A 6,000-nucleotide genomic window follows, 5' to 3' on the forward strand; every position below is an offset into this window, starting at 1 on the left:
ACAATAGACAGTTTAGATACTGGATTTGACAAAATTTAAAATAACTGTGATTAACATATTCAAGACAATGGATGATAAGATGGACACTTTCACCAAAGAATTTGGATGTATTTTAAAAGAATCAAATAGAAATTCTAGAACTGAAATGTGCAGTGAATGAAAAGGAATAACTAGATGGGTTTAATAGGCAGTGAGACACTAAGAGGATTAGTGAGCTGCGGGAGGTGGGGAGAAAATACCTGGATAGAGGAGGCGACATTTTTTAAAAGTATAAGAGAAGAAGAGGGCATGGAGGAGGGTCTAATATGCATGAATTTAGAACCCCTGAGAAAAGACAGGGAGAATGTGTGAAAGCAATGTTTGAGGAGAAAGGCCAAGAATTTTTCAAATCGCTGAAAGAATTTAAATGACAGAACCAGGAAGTATTGCAAAGCATGATAAATACAAAGGAAAACACATCTAGGCACACACCACACCAGAACCACTGAAAAGACAAGAAAAAGCCTTAAATTCAGCCAGAGAATAGAGATTACCTTTAGAACACCAACAGGACTGCCAGTCGGTTACAACAGAGCCAGCAGGTGCCAGAAGACAAGGCCACAATGTCAGGACTCCCTCAGTGCCCTGGGGAGAAAAACAAAAACAAAAAACTGCTCACCTATAATTCCACAGAGCAAAACACACCCTCTGAAAATAAAAATGAGAAAAGACATTTCAGAAAAAAACTGATAGATTTCAGTGCTCTAATCATAGACTGAAGGAAATTCTAAGGGATATTAAAGCTAAGAAATGCAGAAAGAAAGAAATTGCAATGAAAAGTAAAATATGCAAATAAATCAAAATTAAAATCACCTACAGGAAACAAAAATAGTAATATCATGTGAACTATGAAAAGATACCTACAGATAAACATGTCTAAACTATAGCAAACAAATTGAGATGAGAATAAGTTGAATTAAACTTTGAAGGTCCTTACATTGACTAAGAAGAAAAACCACTGATTTATATCAGATTTTAATATCAATTTTAGGATAACCATTGGGGAAAAAAAAAATTTTTTTTTAAAGTAGAACAGGGGCACCTGGGTGGCTCAGTGGGTTAAGCCTCTGCCTTCAGCTCAGGTCATGATCTCAGGGTCCTGGGATTGAGCCCTGAATCAGCCTCTCTGCTCAGCAGGAAGCCTGCTTCTCCCTCTCTTTCTCTCTCTGCCTGCTTCTCTGTCTACTTGTGATCTCTCTCAGTCAAATAAACAAATAAAATCTTTAAAAAAAATAAAAAATAAAAAAAGTAGAACAAATTAAGAGGGGGGAAAATGGAAAGAAAATTAACCCTAGAGATAGCAATAAAAAAGAAAACGGAAATTCAAATTTGTATACATCTAATAAAATTGCCTTAAAAGACATAGAAAAATGTATATGAATATATATGTACGTATGTAAATCTTTTAGATGTATATACACACATTGTGTGTTATATAGATATTATACAGACATTCATATGTTTTTGTACAAATTAACAAATAAAAGAGGAAAATCAAGATCATCTTGATAAACACAGAAAAGGATTTGTCAGAATTCATCATCCATTCCCTTCAACATTCCCCAAATGCTCATAAACAAGTTCAACAGGCTACAGGACACAAAGTTAACATAAGAAACCAGTTGTGTTTTCATACACTACCAATAACCAGTCCAAAGTGAATTTTTAAAATTCCATTTTTCATTGCATCAAAGACAATTAAATACTTAGGAATATATCTTAACAAAAGAAGTGCAAGACTTATACTCTGAAAACCACAATACTCTGAAAACCACAACGCCGTTGTAAAAAAATCTAAAGAAGACCTAATAATGGAAAGACATCCCATGTTCATGGATTACTAAAATGGTGGTACTCCTCAAATGATATCCAGATTCAATTTGATCTTTAGCAAAATCCCATCTGTATTTTTTAATTGACAAGCCAGTCCTGAAATTCATATAGAAATGCAAGTGACTAATAATAGTCAAAACAGTTTTGAAAAAAAAGAACAAAGAAGACTCACACTTTCAGTTTCAAAAATTACAAAGCAATAGTAATCAAGACAATGATACCAGGGTACGGAGAGACATAAATAAATGGAGTATAATTGAAATCTGGAATTAAATCCTTAAGTGTGTGGTCAGTTGCTTTAAAAAAAATAGACGTTGGGACAGCTGGAAATTCCCATCGCAAAGAACAAAGTAAGACCATTAATATCACACACAAAAATTAACTCAAAATGGATAATACACCTAAATGCATGAGCTAAAGCTATAAACATTAATAGAAAACAACAGGGTAAATTTTCTTGATTTTAGGTTAAGAAATGTATCCTTAACTATGATATTAAAAGCACAAACAAAGAAGGAAAAGAATAGATATGTTGCATGCCATCACAATTAAAAACTTCTGTGTAATGCATGATATCATCAAGAAACTGAAGACTCCCAAAATGGGAGAAGATATTTGCAAATTGTACATCTAATGAGGGCCTTACATCAAGAATATAAGAACTCTTGTCACTCAACAATTAAGAGAAAAGATACCCAAATTTAAAATGTGCAAAGGTCTGTATAGACATTTCTCCAAAGAGGACGTACAAAGGGCCAACAAGCAAATGAAAAGGTTCTCAACACCGTTAGTCATTAGAGAAACACAGATCAAAACCTCAAGGAGATGCCACTTTCTATCCACTAGCAGGGCTAACGTTTTCTTTAAAAAAATAATAATAATAATATGACAGTTGTTGAGAGGGATGTGAAAATTGGAGCCCTCAGACCCAGCTGGTGGGATTAGAAAAGTGGCCAACCACTTAGGAAAACAGTTCAGCACTTGCTCGAAGTGTGAAATAAAAGTAGCCCTGGATCTCAGGGATCCCACTCCTTGGTGCACATCAAAGAGGAACGGAAACATGTCCCCACGGGAGCTGTGCACAGATTCTCGTGGCCCCTCACCCCTAGGAGCCAAAGGGTGAAAACAGAAAAGCCCCTCAGTGGGTGAACGAATAAACCAAATGTGGTACATTCATTGCACTGAAGATCATTTGATCACAAAAAGGCTTGAAGTTCTGATACACAGTACAACACAGGTAAGCCTTAAAAACTTTACAGTACGTGAAAGAAGCCAGACACAAAAGACCACATACTGTAGCCTCTGTTTATGTGAAAAATACAGAATAATTAAATCTACAGAGACAGAATGTGCTTACAGCTGCGGAGGCTGGAGGGGGTGGGGTAGGGAGGGACTGCTGGTAAGGACAAGCTCCTCCTAGGGCAGGAAGGGCTCCCGGACTCATTAACCACAGCGACGGTCACACAACTCTGTGTCAGCACCCAACACCTGGGAATCGTATACTTCAAAACAGTGCATTTTATGGACATCAATATGGCTGTTATTAAATAAAAGGGTATTGTCAGGACAGTTCTTTAACTCACTTAAACATCGGAGTGTTTGGGGTTTTATTTTTGTTTGTTTTTGTTTTTGTTTTTTTTGGTAAAAAAGAGTTACCATTTGTAAAATAGTGTATTATCTGAATCACGAAAATATTTGCTGGTTACAAAAAGCAAATGTGACCGTGTGTTAAATAGGCTTTGAATAAAATGTTTAAATGGTAAGTGGTATAGAATTATTCATTTAAAAAAAGACAAAAACAAAAACAAACAAACAAACAAAAAACCTAGCTCTGGACGAAAGGTCGGAAAGAATGGCTTTCTGACTCTGGCCAACTGCAGCACCAGACAGTGGTCCCTGGCAGAGGTCCAGCAGGTGCCACAGCTCCAGGACTTGAACGCAGGACGGGGGGATCCCAACAGCACCCAACAAACTCCATGGGCTGAGGATGCAGCAGCAGCCCGGGGACTGAGGAGACAGAGAGCAGGGGTAGGGAGTGTCACAGGACAGGAGGAGCTTCTCCGCACCGCTGTTCTGGCACGCGTGGGGTTGAACTGGATAACCCTGAGCATCCCCTGCGTCCTTTAAGGTCCTGTACCACTCACAACAGTTGAGGACTCTCTCCACTGTGGTCACGGTCGCCTCCCTGTCTGGCTACATGGTGCTCAGACTGCCCTGGGACCCCCTGCTCTCTGCCACTCTCCAGCATGGAGGCCAGGTGAAGGAGCCGTTCACCATGGTGGGGAGAGGGTAAGGATGGGCTCAGCAGCCCTTCTGCCACCCTGAGTCAGCGTCCTGGATCATCTGGGTAAGTGGAAACCCCCTCTGACTCAGTTAGGACATGGAAGGTGCCTTCCTGCAGCTCGAGAAAGGTGTGGGCTTGCACAGACCCGCTTGCTTTCCCCATAAGACTTTTCTTTCTGCTGGGCTGTCTGGATTCCTGGAGGCGTGCCCATCCCCTCCCTGCTGCAGCCACCCAGCTCCATGAGTCCCCAGCTGTACAAAGCCTCCTGCACGAGCTATCCAAGTCATCCTGGCGGTGGGCTGCTGGGGGAGCCACTGTGGCTGGGATCTCACAAGCAGGAAGCCTCACAAAGCTCCTCTCAGTGGAGCCCTTTCTGGGGCACACTGTCTCAAAGCCACAGCAATCCTCCCCTATCCTCAACCGCCACTGCTTTGTGTAGACGTGCCCCCAGAGAGCGTCCAGTGATGGGGTCCCAGGGGATGGCCCCACTGGTATCTAAAGCTGGATGTCGGCCACAGATACCCTTAATGTGGCAGATTTAGTATGTGGATGTTTGTGTTGTGAATGAGGAATGGGGTGGAGGTAGGAGCATTTGCCCCAGAGATTCCACATCTAAGAATCCCTCCAACAGACAGACTTTCCCAGATGCTGAAGGAAGCACAACCCAAATGTTTACTGTAACAGTGTTAGTAATCGTGAAAAAGATGGGCACAGCCCCAGCCCAATGGGAAAACCTCTGAAGGCCGTCGCTAAGCGAAAGCAGCAGCCATTGGCCACACACACAAGCACACGCATGCCTGCTTAGGAGGCTGCCCCGGGGGCAGGCGGGGGGCTAACACATGCTCCTCACTGCGTGATGAATGTGTGTGCCCAAGAGCTGGGACCAGCATGTGCAGGGGCCCCAAGGGGAGGTCACCACCAGTCATGCCCAAAGTAGCAGCGGCAGGTGCAACCCCTTCCTGAAGCCACCATGACATCCGTTGTAACTCAGGGTCAGGACAGCCACAGAGGCAGCGCTCTCAGGCTCAATGTCCAGGCTCCCACCACACACGCACTGCCCGAGGCCTGTGTCCATGTGACCACACACACCCAGGGGTGGCAAACATCAGCTGGTGACCTGGGCACCGCCTGGGGGAAAATGGGCAAAAGGCAGCAAGGGTCAAGCTAGAAGCAAGGACGCTGCATCGCCTAGTGCATCCTCAGAAATCTGGTAGGGCCCCTGCCCCGTGCTCCTGGGGAGCTGTCATCAGCCAGAAGGGACCTCACCAGGGAGGTGTCCATTTGCATTTAGAATCAGTTGGGTGGCCTTGCGGCACGGCCGACCCTTGTCTGGGGGCCATGGCAGGTTGGTCACAGGATGGAGTGGCCAGGCCAAACCCCAGCCTCCAATTTTTATATACATACAGGCCTGTGAGACCATTACCCAGATTGCTTTCACGTGTGTAAATTCAAGCAGGCTGCTTGGGTTCTCAGAGCCCAGGGCTCTCCACCAGTGAGGTGAGCAGCTTCGAGCTCCCTCGAAAAGTTTCCCCAAGGGGCAAAGAGAGCAGGACTCCAGTTAAAGACAGGTCACGGCCGGTGCTGTGGGAGGGGTTTTAAATAAGACAAAGAGGGAGGGACCTTCTCAGACCTGAGAGCTCAGAGACAGTGGGCAGTAGACCCCAGCCTGGAGACTCACGGGGAGAACAGGGCTGCGAAGAGCCCGGGAAGGCTCCAGCCAGGAGTGCATGGACCCTCCCACCACCCCAAAGATACATCCTCAGCACCCCCAGCAGCGCCCATGCCTGTCCGCCATGCCGCACGGGCCGATGGGGCTCAGAAGCAGCCGAGGGCTTGGTCCCCCC

Source organism: Mustela erminea, chromosome 8 (assembly GCF_009829155.1).
Source record: "Mustela erminea isolate mMusErm1 chromosome 8, mMusErm1.Pri, whole genome shotgun sequence".
Lineage (NCBI taxonomy): Eukaryota > Metazoa > Chordata > Mammalia > Carnivora > Mustelidae > Mustela > Mustela erminea.